The sequence below is a fragment of the Equus caballus genome, chromosome 15 (assembly GCF_041296265.1).
Source record: "Equus caballus isolate H_3958 breed thoroughbred chromosome 15, TB-T2T, whole genome shotgun sequence".
Lineage (NCBI taxonomy): Eukaryota > Metazoa > Chordata > Mammalia > Perissodactyla > Equidae > Equus > Equus caballus.
In genome coordinates, this window is record NC_091698.1 from 26,011,560 (window position 1) to 26,031,449 (window position 19,890).

Below are 19,890 nucleotides of genomic sequence, written 5' to 3' on the forward strand. Positions count from 1 at the left end.
CCAAATTTGTGTGCAAGAATATCATGCAGAATTTCTATGTTGAGAGAACTTGGAAACAATCTAACTGTTCAAAAATAGGACTAAATAAAATATGGTACATCAATATAGCAAAATATTATATGACCATTAAGTTGTGTTTTTGAACAATATTTTTAAACAAAAGAAACTTCAAAACTTTTCAAGAATCTTTTAAAAATAAGAGTATATAAGTGAAAGGTGAGATATGACACTTTATGTAATAATATTGCCCCAATTTTGTAAAAAGGAAGAAAAATGTTTGCATGTAGCCTTGCTTAGGACAAACATAAAAACTTTAATAATATTTATCTCTGGGTGGTAGAATTACTGGTGATTTTAAAAATGCATTTTTCTGTATTTTCCAAATCTTCTACATCATATGAATGTGCTATGTTCCTAACCAGAGAAACAATTATTTCTATTTGTTAAAGAAGTTATGCCACGAAAAAGGCAAAACAAACAAAAATACTAAAGGCCTTTGTCTGTTTTTTCATAACTGATTCACCCCATTCTTTCTCATTGGTGTAGAAAAAAAGGGAACTAACATTTATAATGCTAAGAATCTCATTATTTCCTGTATCTCTGGAAGGTACATATTTTTCTTATTTTAAAGGTGAGGAAACATATGACAAAGTGTAGGAAAACCAAGATGTGAGCACAGCTCCATTGGTTCTTCTCACTACTATTCTATCCCTACTTGTGATATATATGTTTTTAAAGATATAACTGACATATAACATTGTATTAGTTTTATGTGTACAATATAATGATTAAATATTTGTATATATTGCAAAATGATCACCACAATAAGTCTAGTTAACATTCATCACCATACATAGTTACAAATTTTTTTTTCTTGTGATGAGAACTTTTAAGATGTGCTCTCTTAGCAACTTTCAAATATATAATACAATATTATTAACTACAGTCACCATGGTATACATTATATCCCATGACATATATTTTATAATAGGAAATTTGTAACTTTTGACCACCTTCACCTATTTTGCTCACCCTCCACCCCACTCCTGTGACAACCACCCATTTGTTCTCTGTATCTATGAGCTCCCTTTGGGGTTTTTTTGTTTTTGTTTTTGTTTTAGATTCCACATATAAGTAGATCACGTGGTATTTGTCTCTCACTCTCTGACTTATTTCACTTAGCATAATGCCCTCAAGGTCCATTCATGTTAGTGCAAATGGCAAGATTTCATTCTTTTTTATGGCTGAATAATATTCCATTATATGTATATATGCCACATTTCTTTATCCATTCATCTATTGATGCACACTTAGGTTGTTTCCTTATCTTGGCTATTGTAAATAATGCTGAAATGAACATGAGGGTACATATACCTTTTGGAGCTAGTGTTTTCATTTTCTTCAGATAAATAGCTAGAAGTGGAATTGCTGGATTGTATGGTAGTTCTATTTTTAATTTTTTGAGGAAGCTCAATACTGTTTTGCATAGTGGCAGCAGCAATTTACATTCCTACCAATAGTGCACCAGGCTTCTCTTTTCTCCACATCCTCATCTTGTTATTTCTTGTCTTTTTGATAATAGCCATCCTAACAGGTGTGAGGTGGTATCTCATTGTAGTTTTGATTTGCATTTCCCTGATGATTAGTGATGGTGAGCATCTTTCCATGTACCTGCTCGCCACCCATATGTCTCCTTTGGAAAAACATCTATTCAGATCCTCTACCCATTTTTTAAATGGATTGTTTTTTTGCTATTGAGTTGTATGAGTTCTTATATATTTTGGATATTAACCCCTTTTCAGATATATGATTTGCAAATATTTTCTCCCATTCAGTAGGTTGCCTTTTCATTTTGTTGATGGTTTCCTTTGCTGTGCAGAAGCTTTTTAGTTTGATGTAGTCCCACTTGTTTATTTTTGCTTTTGTTGACTTTGCTTTTAGCATCAAATCCAAAAAATCATGGCCAAGACCTATGTCAAGGAGCTTACTGCCTATGTCTCTTCTAGAGATTTTATGGTTACAGGTCTTAGCTCCAAGTCTTTAATCTATTTGGAGTTAATTTTTGTGTATGGCATAAGATAATGGTTCAGTTTCATTCTTTTGCATGTGGCTGTCCAGTGGTCCCAACACCGTTTCTTGAAGAGACTGTCCTTTCCCTATTGTATATTCTTGCCTCCTTTGTCGTAAATTAATTGACCATATATGTGTGGGTTTATTTCTGGGCTCTCTATTCTGTTCTGTTGATCTTCGTGTCTGTTTTTATGCCCAAACCATACTGCTTTGATTACTATAGCTTTGTAATACAGTTTGAAATCAGGGAGCATGATGCCTCCAGCTTTATTCTTCTTTCTCAAGACTTTTCAGGGTCTTTTGTGGTTTCATACCTACTTGTGATATTTTAGTTTATGTCTTATTCTGTACCTGAGCTTTCTGATTTTATCAGAATAGACTTTCTTTTGGTAACAAAGATATTCTACTTTCTATAAAATTCTCATTCTAGCTAACTTTCTGTAGCTAAGATTTTGCCTAAAAAGTGTCAATTCTTTTAATAATTGTAGTAAAAAGAGAACCTAACTGGTCTGAATAAAATTGAATAGCAGAATGTTGAAACAAACTGAACACCACATTTCTGTATGTGTCTTATTATTTTGATACAGTAATAATTGTAAACAAATGTTCAACCTACAAATCTTAGAGAAATTATAGCTTATTGTGGTAAGGTTGAAGAAGTTGTCATCTCCCCAGTTCCTCATAGAAGATGCTGGTGGCTGATGGCATTAGAATTCTCATGAAGGCCTGACAGGTTGCAGAAAGCCCCAGGTGGGGGCTGACCAAGACTCGAATACTCCTACATGTCACCCCAAAGACCATATGGTTGTGAAAACTGCTATTAACAACCCATGTCACTTGGATTTGACATACAGTTTGTAATTACGTCACTTGTGTCATTTTGCTATTTGTCTGAACCTGCTCTTACCTTGCCACCATGTAACAGTGACCGCCGTGTCCTGTTAATCTGTTGTTGTAAGACCTAGGAGGAAATGAGCAGACATGCCTGAGTTGGGCAAAGCCCAACTATTACTCTACATCTTTTACGGTAAGGGAATGGGGGACTAGAGAAGTTCAGCGATTTGCTGACGGTCATGCAACTTTGAGTGCAACAATTGCTCAGAGCTCTCTTGTCCTGTGGGTGCATCGCTGCCATGTGCAGCTGGTGAGCACTTGAAATGCGGCTGGTCCAAATTGAGATGTGCTGTAAGTGTAAAGTCTACCTTGGCCTTCAAAGACTTAGCCTGAAAAAAAGAATGTAAAATATCTCATTTGAAATTTTTTATGGTGATTATGTATTTAAATGATTATTTTGGATATATTGAGTTAAATAAGGTATGTTATTAAAACTCATTCCACCCTTTTATTTTAACCTTTTTAAAATGTGGTTAATAGAAAATCTTAAATTACAAATGCGGTTTATATTACATTTCTCTTGGACAGTGTTGCAGAACCTGTTCCTTCATCTGTAAAATGAAGTTTTGAGAACACATGTAAAGTGCTCAAATCAGTGAGTGTCCCACAAATGTTTGTGTTCCTCCCCCACCACTTTTTCTCAACAGAACACCCAAGTCTCCTGACTTTCATGTGCGTGAATATCCAGAGACTTTAAAAGAACTATTATTCCTCTATTTCCGTTCAGATTTCTCTTTAGTAGAGACATTTTTTTAGTCATGTGTTTTTTGAAATCTTATGATGTATAGTGTGTAAATAGCAAGTCAGACAGTGGAAACTTGAGCCAAGATCCTGAAACTGCCTCGCCCAAAGCAGAGGGATTAGAGAATGCACGCTTTCATAAACTCGCCACAGACGCTGGGGAAAGATAGACCGGCATGGAGGCAGGAAACGCACACGAGGTAATTCATTGCTATTGAAGCTCCCTGGAGCAGCAATCTGGCTATGATATGAATTATTCATGGATGCCCCCGTGGCACCCTTATGTTGAAGGTTGACGTCAGGGTAGGACCCGTACTCCCCTCTCAGACCCCCATGCTGAGCACTGTGTACAGGGTCAACACCCCATCCTAGAATCGACTCTCTTCCAAGCAAGCCCAGAGACTGGGAGGTCAGCCACTACAATTAAGTTTCCTTGTCCAGCCGCCAGAAGATGGATGAATTCATCCAGCAGCCAGCCCAGTGCTCCTGAGTGAAGAGCTCAAGATAATTTATGGAATTGATTTATGCTGCTCCTCTTTCCACAAGAATTCATGGTGGCTGTATAATATAAGTGGTCTTTTGTTGAATTTACAAAATCGTTCTCTAATTTCATGTTTCAGATGTTTCAGTTGGGAATGACAAATTCATACGCTATAGGGCTCAAGCAGTTACAACGACGAGGAAGAAGGCAACAGGGAGTGGTGTGGACTGGTCCAAAGTGGAGAATGCTGCCCCATCTGTAGGTGACCCCCTGGTGACTAAAGCAGGTTTTGCCTTGCGGGGATGCCCATCTTGGGTGGTTACATTCTCTGGTTTTTCACAAGAAGCTAGATTTTTCATATTTTAAAGTGGAATTCTCCTGACTTTTTAAGTTTTAGGCTGAATGAACCCTTCTGTTGGTCCAGTTCAACCAGGCTGTTTACAGTCTCTGATCTTGTTTGTTTACCGATATAAATGATAAGCTTTCATGGGAAGGGACTCTATCTTCTATTTCTCCCATATTCTTTTTTGTTCTCTCTACCCCTCACCACTCCTTGCATAGTGCAAAGCATTTACATCAATTATGATTTTCAAAATCAGACACCACTTTACTTTGTAATACTCATTCCAGATTCTTCTTCTTAGTTATTCCTTTTTATGTCCTTCTTCTTGTTTCTTGAAGCTCTCCAGACAGCAAGAGAGGAGAGCAAGCATGAACTGGAGTGATTAACGGCTCTTTTCTGACCACATGCCCTCATCTGTAAGACAATGTGGGGAAAGCCCCCTTTCTATGTTTTATTTTGCATTCCCAGGATATGGCCAAGGTGGCAGGGACATAGGAGAGAAGAGGGGAGGAATTCCAGGTTGAGATCCAGAAGTCCTCTCCTTTGATTTAAGGCAGTGCTAGAGCAGTTAAAGACATGTCCGACCCGTCTCCATACATCCTTCTCTCTGCCCTGCTCCCAGCTCTCCCAGTACCCACCGTCTTTGGGAACACTCTCCCTTTTTGGGGGCTTGTTCTGTGATGAGGGCCCACTGCCTCCTAATGATCTCCCCCATTCAACCAGATACTTCATCTTTGATGACATGCCCCAAGGTCCTGAAGAAACCTAGGCTTTCTGCACAAGTAACCAAAACTTTTCAGTAGAATTCAGTTAGGCAACTGGCTATTTTGAGCCTAACAGGCAGTTTGTTTGGTTTTTGTGTGTGTTTGTTTCTTTACTATTGAGAAAGTCACAAATTGACTTCTGTCCATAAGAAGCAGATCCAGACCATTTCTTTATTAATGCTTGGAGTCAAAATTTTGAGAACTACAATATAACTATAAAAGACATTAAAGCTCTTTTTAAGGAATCGAAAGAAGACAGCTGTCTTTTCAGGAAACGAATTGAGAAACACTCAGTGAAGCAACATTTACTTCCACCTGTGCAGAAACCCTGACACACAGCAGGAAGTCTGCCGTGTTTGTGTACTCATGGGCCACACCATGAGTAGACAGAACGCTGATGGTGGCAAGGATCAGACTGGGTTCTGCCACAGTATATCTACTTTACTCATAAAAATACAGGAAGAGCAACTTCCTGTATGATACTATAACCTGGCAGATGAAACGTGATACAAAGTGCAGAGTTTTACAGCTGTTTGGAGAGATCGGGCACCCACACAGAATTCGTTCTTTTAAGACTTTTGTTCTCTCAGTCTTGGGGCTTGTGGGACTTCCTTAGATTTTTGCAGCTAATGACATCAATACAGACACTTCAGAATCTCTGTAGGAAACAGGGGAACAGCCTGTTCCCCACCTTTGAGGATGTGGGTATGACTGTGTTTTGTATTTGAGGGCACATGTTTTTGCCTCCAAATTTTGTTTTGGTCAGCACACCCCGACTTACATTTGGTGTCTGGGATCTCCCAAGCTGCCTATCTTCAGAGCACGGATTCTGTGCTCTGAGCATGCTGTGCTCTCCCCATGCTCTAGCAGACTGGGGCATACTTCTGTGGCCCCACACTTTTTACCTGGGCTTCATCTAGCACCCCTTGAGTTCTGCTTTAGTGCATGCTACCTGGCCTGTGTTTTCTGATGCGGAGCATGTCTTGATGCATGAGATTTTGTGTTCTGGATACACATCACTTCCCAATCCCATGATCTGAGGAGTTTATAGCTTACAGAGTATGGCTGTCTATGCTTTTAGGCATCCCAGGCTCTCTGTGGGTACATACAAGTGTATAGTGATTAGGGGCTGTGGCTGACTTTCTTCCAACTCCTGTCTTCAGAGAGGCTGCATTGGAGAAAGGGTCATACAGAAAAACACAGTCACGTAACTTCATGTTTAATAGTAAAATCTAAATTTCCCTAAACCGAGTGTGCTGTCCCCGTCACCTGGTGCTCCATGTTTCTTGGCATTGTTTCCCCTAATGCCCACCCCATCTTCATGATGATTCAGGAGGAGGCGTTTTGAAAATCTGCCTCCTGCTGGACATTCACAGTGCCTTTGCCCAGCCCCACCCCCAGCGACAGAGTGATCCAGGGGCGGGGTCTTGACCCACATCGAGCTAAATCACCCTCCTTCTCTAGAATTGTACAACTGGAAATGAGAAAGAATGAGTGTCTTCCCAGTGGATGAAATTGTAACATAGGCCTATGTAGACTGTGTAACTGCATGTGTGCAGTTAGCAAGAAGATTAAAGCCACAGAGGGGGAGATGCAGAGCTGAGGGGGTGAGGACATCTCTGTAGCGTTCGGGTCCAGCTGTTCCTGAGGCTCATCTTCATCCCTACTCTCCCACGGCTTCTAACCTAGCAATCTTCCATAGAATCCTCTTCTTTGCTAAGTTTTGTTCGAATTGGATTCTACCACCTGCAACCAAAGTTGCCTAATTATTACAATGAAGATTGATCATGTGCTGCCAATATGAACAAGTACACAGAAATTGCATTTTAATGTCAGGGGTGTGTCCTAAAGACTTTCGATAATTTATACTGGATGATATTTCTGTTCCCAGCCCAGATGACACGGCCATGTACCATTACTATAAACACAATGTGCAATTTACTTGTTCTTCCAGCTTTGACTTGTGTCAAAGTTTGCAGGGTTGTTTGTCTTTTTCTTCTTCTTCCTTTTTTTTTTTTTTTTAGTATTTAGAATTTGGAGGTGGAAAGGGAGATTTTTGGTGGTTATAAAAGATGCCCAAAAATTCTCCCACATTCCTCACTTCAAAAGAATTAAGATTTGGTTTTTATAGATCCTGTAAACAGTTTTCCAAAGTTAGTTGTATTAATTACCCTCCTACCAGCAGTATAGCAGATTTCTAGTTATGCTATATTTTCAACAACATTTGGTATTGTGAGTCTTCTTCACTTTAGTCATTTCACATCAACATATCATATGTAGTTTGTGGGTATGTAGTGATATCGCGTTATAGTTTTAATTTGCATTTTCCTGATGACTAAGGAATTGAGCACCTTTTCACGTTTATGGCCTTTTGGATAGATGACGTGCCTGCTCAAGTCTTTAGTCCATTTTCCTATTGGGTTGACTGCCTCTTATGTTTTGATTGATTGAGTTTCATTATACGTTCTGGATATGCGTCCTTTATCGGATATATGTAGTGCAAATATCTTCTCCCACGTGTGGCTTCTTTTTCATTCTCTTAGTATCTTCTGGTGAACAGAATTTTTTATTTTAATGAAAATAAAATGAAAAGAAAAACTCTTCAATTTTTTTCTTTTGTGGTTGGTACTTTTTATGTTTTGTTTGAGAAATCTTTGCCCCAAGGACATGAAGTTATTCTCCTATGTTTGCTTTTAAAAGTTTTATGTTGGGGCCAGCCCAGTAGCATAGTGGTTAAGTTCGCGTGCTCTGCTTCAGTGGCCCGGGGTTTGCAGGTTTGGATCCTGGGCGCAGACCTAGCATCGCTCGTCAAGCCATGCTGTGGCAGCATCCTACAAAAGGAGAGGAAGATTGACACAGATGTTAGCTCAGGGTGAATCTTCCTCAGCAAAACAATTAAAAATTAAAAACAAAATGATCAAGACCTATTAAGTCTCATTTTTACATATGTCTTATTGACAAAGAGATCTTCAGCTTAAAGCAACATATTTCTTTCCTCAGACGTTTTTATTGCATAAGGCCCCTTATGATTCAAAATCATATTTTTCTGAATAATATGAGGAAAGAGAAGCAGGAATGTTCATGGTGTTTTTGAGGAAAAATATGCATGAGCTAATGTTGGGAGGCAGGAAACTGCCCATGGTGGGCTTTGAGTGCCAGGCTGAGGAGTCTGGGGCTCTTTCTTTACAGTGGATGGAGGGCTCCCCACCCCCTACTCTCCAATCCTTCTCCCTGATAAAGACTAACTTCTTACTGCCAAATGCGCCCAGTTTTTGGTTCTAGTTCTTGGCTTCAATCCCTCACGAAGCCCAGCTGTATCCCCTTTTTGTGTTGAAGCTAGATTGCCGGGGTGTCTGTGACACTTTGCCCAAAGGCTGAGGTCATGAGGTCTTGTCCTAAAGAGGAGACAGGAGAGGTGAGATAAAATGCCTGTACAGTTTATGAAAGGCAGACAAGTAGGAGTCAGCAGCTGACTCCAAGTGCAGGGAGAGAAAGGGAGAGGAGCAAGGCTGAGTCTGAGATTTCAGCCTCAGTTGCTGTGAGCAAGAGGATACTATCCCTCAAATGGGGACACGGGGAGGAGAAGATGTATTTTGGAGAAAGATGATGAGTTTGGTCTGAGAAAGGGAAAAAGGACGGGAACTGCTCCCTAACATTTACTGAGAGAGAGCCCAGGCTGGGTCTGTTCCGTGTTGGGTGGTCTACAACAGTGGGACAACCAGATAAAGGTGCATCCCTAGGCCCTGATTCGGAATGCTGGCTTACTGAGAGGTCGGCTGGGGGCAGAATGGGATTGGAGGACCGCACTGGCAGAAAGGGTGACAGCACTCAGGAAGGAAGAGGTTGGAGGCGCCTTGGGCTGAGGTCTGGACCTCAGGTTCATTTACTCAAAACTAGGAGGGGCACACAGCGGTGAAATGCTGTGCACAGCATGAGCAGAGGGAGTTTCAGAAAGGGCCCAGCAGAGCTGAATGCTGCTGAGAGGGGCAGGAAATTCAGACTAACTGTTGGATTTGGGAGTTTGTGGGTCATGGGAAAAACTGTCCATTTGGCAAGCATAGAGATAAAACTAGAACTCTCCCAGCAACCTCCCCACCACCCACATTTGGGTGTACTCCACACAGGATGGTTTCCATACTTGCATCTGTATAGACACCTTTTCTTTTTATGAAGTTAGAATCATATTGTACACAATGACTATACCCTGCTTTTGTTAAACTGATCATGATGTGGTTACCACAGCATCTGGACAGGTCTGGGCTAGGGCAGACCTTAGGGACGCAGCAGGGCTGCAGGTGCCCTAAGGCTGCAAAGCATGGTGGGAGAACGCACCCTCAGAGCTCACTGGGGCCACTTCCTGCCCTGGGGTGTGGTTTCCCCAGCCCCTCCCTGCCTCCAAGCACTCTTTCTATTCATCCTTTATCCAATCTTAGAGGGTGGATGCTCCTGGAGAGGACATTGCGCTACACTCGAGTTCTCAAAGGCTCAGCCAGTCATGAAGAGATGAGAGCTGAAGATGAGAAACCGTGTCCAGTCTTTGGCATTCCCTTCTGCGGCTGCTTCCAACTTTCCCATGCCCACCAGTCCCCTGAGCCCTGTCCCATATGCCTTCCTCTGGCTCTATGGACAAGCTTTTTCACCGAATATCAAACCTGGGAGGCTCCAGATGTCAGGTAGCTCCCCCAGGACATTCAATCAGAATGGAAAAAAATGTACGCAATAAACCCTTACAACATCCCTGCAAGGTGGCCAATGTCATATTTACTTTACAGAATAAAGTGGGCTTCTAAGTGTCACATATAACTAGGCCATGGCCTAATTACTTAATATATTAATATAAATGTATAATATAATATATAACATATATTCTAATATGCAACCCAAACATTATTAAAATACATACCACATATTCATATTCACGTATAGTGAATGGAAATCCTGGATTCATGCTAAGTCTAAGGATCAGATCCACTGGTTCACATTAAGACAGAGATAACTAAGAAGTTTTCACAGAGGCTGGAAGTCAAGGTCCACAAGCCAGATAGGCTAGAAAATGTGTTTTGTTTGGTCTTCCTGTTCTTTTGTAACAGGGTAATTAACATTAGAATTAGAATTTTAGCTTCTTCTGAAAAAGCAGATCTGGCTGCTCTGGGCCTCCATCCGCAACAGGCAGCAATTGGCCGGGGCTGTGTAGTGGCTGCCCTTTCAGACGAGCTGAGTAGTCTCCTGTTCACCCAGCCCCCACCACTTCCTATTGCCTCCCTGACTCTGGGATGGAGCGCAGCCGTTATTCATAACTGTGATTGAGCCAGAAATGTTATTACCCCTGGCTCTTGTCACCCACTTTGATGACCTATCTGGGCCTACAGTCCTGTGGCAGCCTTGGTGTAACACAGTGTCCTTTCCAGGAGCATTCACTCTGTTTTTTTTTTAACTTTATTGAGGAATAATTGACAAATATAATTGTATATATTTAAAGTGTACAACATGATTTGATATACGTATACACGGTAGAACCATTACCAAGATCAAGATAATTAACAAAGGAACAATCCTTAACCTGGTAAGCCGTAACCAACTGCTAATGTTCAGGCAGCAGGGAATCACCAAGAAAAGTATTTTTTGCTGGGAGTCGCCCAGTCTCCCTAAAATCAAACCCATATAAATAACTGCCTATTCTGCATACTCTCAAATTCAAGCTGGAAACTAGTCATATTTTCTATGTGAAAAGCAAGTGTTTTTGTCTTTTCCTTAAGTCGTTTAACTTAATTAGCCAAATAGAATGGCCTCAAAATATGCTGCATCTCCAAGCCGAATGCAAAAGATGATCATCGGATAGTAATAACTTCTCTCTCTGCTATGAGATTTACCACCCCCCAGAAAGCTGTAACAGTCTGGGGAGAGGCCATCATTTTGCAAAATGTGCTTTCTGTTCTTTGGTCTATGTGTAGGGCCTTTTAGGGAGCAGCCGTGTTTGCACAGTACGTTTTTTTGTGGAAAGTTGTTTTTGCAAGAGACACTCATTTAGTGTTTTCACATGCTGCATCCCTGTTGGCAGCAAGATGAAATGCCATTAAAAGGTGAAAGTTACCAACTACAGCTCGTATGCCAGGAGCTTCAGTGTTAAATCCTAAAAAGGACCAGTACCAGTGCTGCGCAGTTCAATACACTGCTGCAGACCACGTGTTCTTGTTCTGTAGGATCTAAGAGGATCTTCCTGAGGTTATCTTCTTGCTTTCCTAGTGGATCAAGGAGACATCCATGGAGCTCCTTTTCCTTTGCATGTTCCTCCTTTTAATTGTCACTCGTGTGGATCAATCAATTAATTTTAAAACATTCATTAAGCACTTGTGTGCCAGGCCTCATCAACACTTTCTTCTGGGCATAGATAGTATAAGACCCAGGGGTGGAAAGGGTGGGGTGGGGGTAGAGGGAAGAGAAAGGATATGAGTCATGCTGAATGGCTGAAAGGAATATGCAAACTCAGGGCGACTTCTCAGGAGAAGGCCTCAGGTGGGCTGCAGCCTGTGCACAGGTCAGTGCCACTCACCCTCACCCTGAACTAAGTTCTGGGGTGCAGCCTCACCCTGCTGCTTCCTTGCTCTCTCACTGCACCCCCTCTCCCCTGTCTCCTCCACCTCCAGCTCCTCTGGGTGCAGCAGAAAGACTCAGGATATTGGGTTCCAGTCATAGCTGGACCTTAGCCTGTGATGTGAGACTTTGGCCAAGCTACTCTGACACTCTGGATGGTGGTTTCTTTTCATGTGAAAGAACGTACCGGACCAGAGGGGCTTTAGGGTTCCTCCTAGTTCCAGGAGTCCTCAGTTCTAGGCTTATATATGATGTTGGCAGATTTTTCAGCTCTCCTACACAACTGTGTGCACCGAAACAAGTGATGTTGGAGTTAGCCTGTGTCACTCTCTAAAAATAAGCCAGTCTATAAATAAAATGAATATCTGAAAGCTTTCTATGATGTGTTTAGTTTCTGCAAAATTCCTAGGACTGCTTTTATACCTTTGCAGTGGTTGGGGGAGGCTAGCATCAGGATTAAGGGCACAGACTCCAGCAGGTTGCCTGGGCTGAATCCCAGCTCAGCTATTTCCTAGCTGTGTGAATTTAGGCAAGTTATTTTATGTTTCTTACCTCAGTTTCTTCATGTGTAAAACAGGCTAAACAAGGGGCCAGCTCAGTGGCATAACAATTAAGTGTGCATGTTCCGCTTCGGTGGCCCGGGATTCGCCGGTTCGGATCCGGGTGCAGACATGGCACCACCGCTTGGCAAGCCATGCTGTGGTAGGTGTCCCACATATAAAGCAGAGGAAGATGGGCACGGATGTTAGCTCAGGGCCAGTCTTCCTTGGCAAAAAGAGGAGGATTGGCAGCAGTTAGCGCAGGGCTAAGCTTCCTCAGAAAAAAAAAACAAAACAAAAAAACAGGCTAAATGAGAGTCTCAATCTTTTAGGGCTGTTGTGAAGATTAAATTAATTAATACGTATAAAGTTCTTAGCCTGGCAGAATGTGACTGTTCTGGGAATGCTAGCTCTATTTACTATTATTTCATTCTTATTTGCAATTACAGAAACATAGCAGTCGCACAGGGAATGGGTGGGAATACTAAGCTGGCAAGTCCAAAAGGGAATTCTCAGTAGGATGTAGCCAGTTATGGGGGAGATGGTGATTCATCAATTAGTTCCCCGTTTTCTTAATCTTCAAATATTTCTGGTCTTAGAAACAAAACCAGAAAGTCTTCCCTCCACCCTGCAAAGCATAGGCAGGCTCTCCACCTTCCCTTCCTTACCTCTCACTCATCCTTGGCAAATAGCCACGTAGCCTTTTGCTGACATTGCTCCACTTAAGTGTCCCTCACACAATGGTGGCCAGTGACCTAGCTGGTAAACCCCATGGCTTCTATTACCCCTCATCTTGCTGGTGTCACCTGATCATTCTCTTAAGTTCTAATGGTTATTTCTCACTCCTGCCAAAGAGCAACATCTCCATGTCTCTTAACTCCAATTCAGCAGAGCCGAAATTGAAGTCATCTTCCACCTAGACATCTTCTCCACTGTGATCTCTGCTTTGGGTTGGAAGGCTCCTATCAGCCCCATCACTGAGCTCAAAATCCCAATGCCACTTTTGTCCTCCTCTCCGCTGTCCCCTCAGCAGGCCTAAGTCAAGACTGTCTAGCTCTTGCTCAGAAGATCCACCCTCCCTCTCCTGCCACACACTGTGTGGGCTTCCATCAGGAGCATCTCCTGACCCACGGGTCTGACTGGCCACTCTCAGAATCATCCCATGACTTCACATTAGCTACTGAATAAAGTCCAAACTCCTTATGTTAACACCAAAGCCTCCCCCAAGATCTCCCCACGAGAAAACTGACCCCAAACCCCAATCTCTCTGTGCAACCTCTTTTCTTGCTATATTCCTGCCATTACCCTGCGCTCCAGAAAAATGGAAGAGCCGTGTTCAGTTGTGTGTGCTGCATGCCGCTTGGTGCCCAGAAAACAGGAAGTACTCAGTAAACGTTTGTCGAACAGGAAAGAAAGAGGATATATGGTCAAACAGCAACCAAGGCAAATGCTAAAATCCACGAGGAAGAAGTTTCATAAATATTTGTTGTTCTCTGTGGAGGCCAAGATGATGACTTTTCCTTTAGTGCTTAGAAGGTGAAGAAATTGGCGCAGGTACTTTCACTGCAAGCTTGAAGCTTTCACTCGAAAGGAGAAATTATTTCAGGTTGCTGGGCTGACACTACTTTCATAATTACAAAAGCATTTGACAGACACTAAAGTGTAGTGTTTCTTTATAGGAGGGCAGTAAAACAATAAATTACAAGGACCATTTGATGATTGGAGGGAAAATTCTTTTTTTTTTTACTCTTATCCGATTTTTCTAATAAAAACTCAATTCTCATTTGAGGCAAGTTCTTTTGGGTACTTTTCCAATACAATTCCAATTTATTTTTCCATTAGCTGGGAGCAGTTCTTATATTTTTTCATTATAAGCCCGCGGTGCCAAATCCACATCTTGCTAGAAGTTTCAGAGTCTAACTCCCCAGTATTTCTGAATATCGCCCTCTCTTCTAGTGCTAAATGACAACATAAATGTGGCCAGTGAGATAGGATTCAGGTTGGAAAATTAGAAAACTGATAAAAAAATAATATCACACAGGCAGTTCCAATGAATGCTGGAATGCAAGAGGATTTATCTGTGTGATCTTGTGTTTTTGGAAAATGAATGGAACGGGGAAATGATGATCACCACTGTTAGAAATAGATCATTTTTGACCTCTGTATGAGGGTTTCAGACTCTATATCGATGTCGCACATTTATCAAACCTTGGCTTTGCTGGGTCTCTGGCTGCCTTGATCAGGTTTGGAAGCTTGGCCTCTCTACTCCTTCAATCCATGCCCAATTGTCTTAAATTCAAGTTTCAGAATGAAAATAAGTGTAATTATCTACTTCTTTTTTCAACTAATGGGTGACAGGCTTATAGAATAATAGGGCACATAATGTAAACCGTGGATAATCCGAAAAGCATGGGTATGTCTTTGATTCCACAATGTTTTAGGTTTTGCATTTGAATCTGCATATGTGATCTTGTAAGAGCTCAGGGCCCTTCACAGAAACAATCAAGTCTTATTTATGAAGACCCAGCAGCCTTCCTCGAACCCTTGATCCCTCTGCTCTGCTCTTCATACAGGGTCATGTGATGGTTAAGTTTTGAGAAGAGCAGGAATCCAAACCCGTAGGCTCATGGACACGTTCAGGTCTGTCTGTCGCTATCCGCCCAGCAGCAGACAATCCCGTCGTCCCATAGCAGCTCAGCCCCAAGGTCAGCTCCAGCAACTGCCTCACTGGAGCCTCAACCACTCAGTCTCTGCTTCTCCCTCAGTCTACTGCTTCTTACCCATTCGTAGACTCACTTGTCTTCTATATTTTCCTCCCTACCTTTTGGCTTCCTCTGTGCTCATGGCTTCTGCTTGCTCCATCTTCTGTCTTTCTGCTTCTGCCGTGATACTGGATGAGACTGCACGTTTCAAAGGCCTTCAAAGAAGAGATTTGATGAGTTCTGTTGGTCTCAGTCCAGTTTAAATCACCCCTACAGGGGCTGGACCTGTAGTGGTTAAGTTCGCATGCTCCACTTCAGTGGCCCAGGGTTTGCTGGTTCGGGCGTGTATGTCCTGGGCGTGGACATACACACCGCTCATCAAACCATGCTGAGGTGGCATTCCACATGGGAGAACTAAAATCACCTACACCTAGGATATACAGCTATGTATGGGGGCTCTGGGGAGGAAAAAAAAAAGAGGAAGTTTGCAACAGATGTTGTTAGCTCAGGGCCAATCTTCCTCACCAAAAACTTGAAAAATAAATAAATAAATCATCCCTACAAGGCAGGGTCCCAGTGTTAGGGCCCTGTATCCTGGGACACCAGCTAGTCTGTAAAAGGCTTGCCATCCTTGAGCGGCCATCTCATTTTTGTGAATCAGTACTTCTATCTGTCTGTCTGAATATTTATGTATCATTTAATTAATAATAGGAAAATGATTACCCAATACATTTAGCTTGTTTGGTGTGCAAAAGCTTTAGATAACATGGAATCCTTAAGGGGAAAACAAACAGGAACAAAAGAGTCTTGGTGATGAAAGGACGGGGTCAGTGAAAGAAGTCATGTCTGAGGAAAGTGGGCTGGCTGGCTAGAAGATAGCTCGCATCTATGAGCCAGGCCTGGGGAACCAGGGGAAAAGGAGCAGGAACCCAGCTGGCACAAGACTTGAGTTCCTCTAGAATGAGGCTCTGTGTTTGTCACTTAACTGTGTTCAGGTTTTTTGCACCTCTCTTAAATCGTTCTCTTGCCCCCTAACCTGGGAAGGACTTGCTGACATCCCCCTGGCCTCCAGGATAAGATTTGAACTCCAGAGGCAGGTCACTCTCACAGGATGTACCCTCAATAAGCATTTGTTAAGTACACAAAGCAAATTGCTGTCTAAAAACTTTTTAGAGAATTTTTAAAAAATTAATTTTACAAAGCACTCTGTGGAGATTGTCTTGGAATGTTTTATTGATACTTCCATGCACCAAGGTTTTATATTCAGAGGACAGTCTTGATTTCTTATGCTGTTTCTTCCTTCTCAAACTCCTTATATAAAGTCTGACTTGAACAATTCTATTGAATGGCGTATTCAGAATTCTGGAAGATTCTTTTCTCTGAAGAGACACCTTAGTTCTCACTACAGTTCATCTCTGAAGTGATATGGCATTTCCAGTTGCCTCTGAGACATTTAACATCAGAACATTCATTTTGTGAAGAGAACTGTCTTTCTAGGCTCTCCTTTATCTTATCTTTAGCCTTGTGATTTTGATTCCAGACCAATGTAAAATTTAAAGTAGGAAGTGAAACCAAAGCAATGAGCAAATATTTACTAAGCACTTCTAGTAGAGGTATGTAGATGGGGCATATAGTAGTGACACAGTGAAAATTTTCTGACGATCATAAGACTCACTTTTTTTCATTCAGATGAAAATATTACCCCAACTCTCTAGCTGGTATCAATGACATAAGGACTCCTCTACCTTTGAATATTTTTGTTATAACATTGCTTTTCTATTCAGAAATCTTCAGTGCTTTCCTCTTGCCAGAGCCTGGGGTCCAAACTCTGCTGCACAGTTTCCATGACCTGCCATATTTCCCGTGATGCCTCTCTTCACCCCTCCTACCCAGGTGCTATGAACACTGAATGTGCACTGCCCTCTTTGTGTGTGTGCTCCTTCTCTTGTAATCCTTATTTCCTTTTCCCTACACTTGCCCAAATACTACAGCTATTCTTCAGGGCTCAGAGCAAGTGTGTCCTCTTCCACAAAGTCCTTCTTCATGCTGTCAATGAATGCTTGAAGAGTGGCTCCCATGTTCCTGCCATACATTGATGAATAAGACGGTCCCTGCCCTCAAGCAGTGTAACAGCTGAGTGAATGAGGCAGATAAGTCAGCAATTATAGTCGTGCAGGCCAGCTCTTTTCACTTAATAAAACACATCCCAGGCTGCTTGTAGCTGGAGGGTTCCAGCAGCCCCAGTTCTGACCCTTCGCTGAAGCTTGCCCTTCCTCTAATATCAGCTTAGAAACTCAGAGTAATGCTACAGTGTGATAAATCCACTGGAAGGAGTAGAGACAGAGTGCAGTGGGTCCCTCTCCAGGCTTGGGGGTGAGGGAAGGCTTCCTGTGTAAACGGCATCAAGCTGAATCTTGAAGGATGATAGCCACCCAAAGAGGGTGGTGGAGTGAGGATGGGGAGTGAGGTGCCAGAAGCAACTGCATGTGCCCCTTCATGGAAGGGAGGGAGTGGTTCAGGAAGGCATGGCTCTTGGCTTGAGGGGCAGAGGCTAGAATGTGGCTCTAATGGTGAGCAGGCAGGAGATGAGGAGGATTTGGGGTGTTCCTAAAACTAGACTGTGAACTCCTTGAATTGAGAGCACATTTTACAATCCTGGGTCTTCTAAACTGCCAATTACATAACAGCTCAATAGAGCATCATTGTTTGATAGAAAAGTCTCTCTTTACTAGTGACAGTGTTGTGAATGGCTGCCGTGTGTGAACAGTCTTTCTTAAGAGCGATGTGAATGTGAAAGGTGTTTTCTAGAGTTTGTATAAGTGCCACTGGAGTGGAAAGATCTGACAGGCTTACAGTTCTCCATTGCCTCATGTTTCCAGGACAAGCCTCTGGTTTCGCTGTAAAGAATGCCTACCATGGTTTTTTATCCTGACATGGGGTTGGTTATTTACCCCTTGTCGCTAGCCTCACATGTGCTGCCTTTCTCTCCTCTGCTCTCTGATGCTGGAGCTGGGAGTGAGGTAGCTACAGTTCCTGGGCTTCCTGGAGCTGGCTTTCTGTTAGCATCTGCAAGTAGGAGACACTGGTAGGAGATCAGAAGGCAGAAGAGGTAGAAAAGCTTCCTGCTTCTGCCTCCAACAGTGTAGCAGTTGCTGGAGGTTGTTGGCAATAGCTGCAAGAGCAGTGGGGCTGTGTGATTCCTCTCTCCAACCTCCTGGAGTGAGGCAGCACCTTTTCAGGGTTCCAGAACCAATGACAGCAGTTCTCCAATAGTGCGTCAGCAGGTGCAAGCTCACAGTGTCCACCCCAGGGACATTGGCAGTCTCTGATCCTTGGGTATCCATCCTGCTTCCTCTTTGCTCTTTACCCCACTTCTTCTTCATTCAGCCCTTCCAACACCTTTGCAACCAATCTTCTGTATAATATTCCCTCTGTCCAAAATACTGAGAATAATTTCTTTTTTCTTTTCTGACTGGTCCCTGGTCGATACAGATGCCTACTTGTAGGGGTATGTTCAGTTGCTATAAAAGATGGTAAAGAAATACAGGGGCTATGAAGAAGGTGACATAAATTCTGTTGTCCAGATACCCATAACTCCAAATGGCCTAATGTTTGTCAGTCACAATCCTGGGTATATTACTCAAGTAAAGGTTTTTATCCTATCTGAAATGTAGTGCTAGACTAGCACAGTTGAACTGCCAATTGGTTTTATGCATGGATGGATTTCAGATGAAGGGCTGTTGATGCAGCATCTTTTACAAGTTCCAAAATCACAGAGGAAGAAAAAAAGAAAAAGAAAAAATCCCCAAAGCTCTGTAATTCTCTGGCACACAATTCTCTTCTACGGTGCCTTCTGAGTATACGTCAAACACAATAAAACCAGTGAGTCAGCTTTAATGGTGTGCCTAAGTCACTTAGAAGGGAAGAATGATGCCTCCAAACCTCCTAAACAATCACGCAGAGACTTTTGCTGCCAAGAGGCATTGCTGAATTTTCTAACAATACCTGGAAGGGCGCCATTTCCCAGTAAGATGGCCGGATTCTTTTTGTTTGGAGGTTTTCCTGAAGAATTTTAGCAATGTCTTGTACACACATGTAGACACCATTGGCCACAACACTTAAGTATGGTAAGGTCTTATAATTCCGTAATTATGTAGCCAAGCAGCCCGGCTTTTGTCTGAGTAAGCTGATAGGCACATCTACCTGAACAGTGTGAATGTGAATGAAAAGGAAAGGCATTGTTCAAGGGTTCTCTCACATAGAGATGAGCAAAGGTGTGGGGAGGATGTCTAAAAATAAAAAATAAAAATAATTTAGCTCTCTGCTGACCTTCATCTGGGTGAACCTTAGTCCACCTAGAGTTAGACATTAAATGTGGTCGGTGGTTCTATTTGAATTCTCTCTCATTAATTTCTTGGGCCTTATGCACCTGTCTGCTTACACAACAGTAACAGTGTGTACACTGTGTCTGAAGCACTCTGCAGTTAACAAAGGGTTAATAAGCTTTTATTGCCCATCCTGGTCCTAGTTCTGCTATAGCTTCTAAACAACAGCGATAGAGCGCATGCTTAGCAAGTAAAATTAGAGGGAACCTAACATCTCTACAGGAGCCATTTTAAAAAGCCAGGAGGAAACTCCTGACGTGATTCCTCTTGAAGCCTTTATGTCTGAAAAAAGATCCCATTTGAGCTAGTAGCCAAGAAATGAGACTCACAACATCTATAAACACTCATAGGTGACGCAAGTTTGAATTTTGTGTGTGTGT

The 19,890-nt window shown here is 42.3% G+C and overlaps 1 protein-coding gene across 3 annotated transcripts in view; it reads left to right on the top strand.

The window, feature by feature from the left end:
• MGAT4A (alpha-1,3-mannosyl-glycoprotein 4-beta-N-acetylglucosaminyltransferase A) overlaps positions 1-19,890 on the top strand; it is a 150,914-nt gene that overhangs the window by 23,047 nt on the left and 107,977 nt on the right. The window lies entirely within an intron of this gene.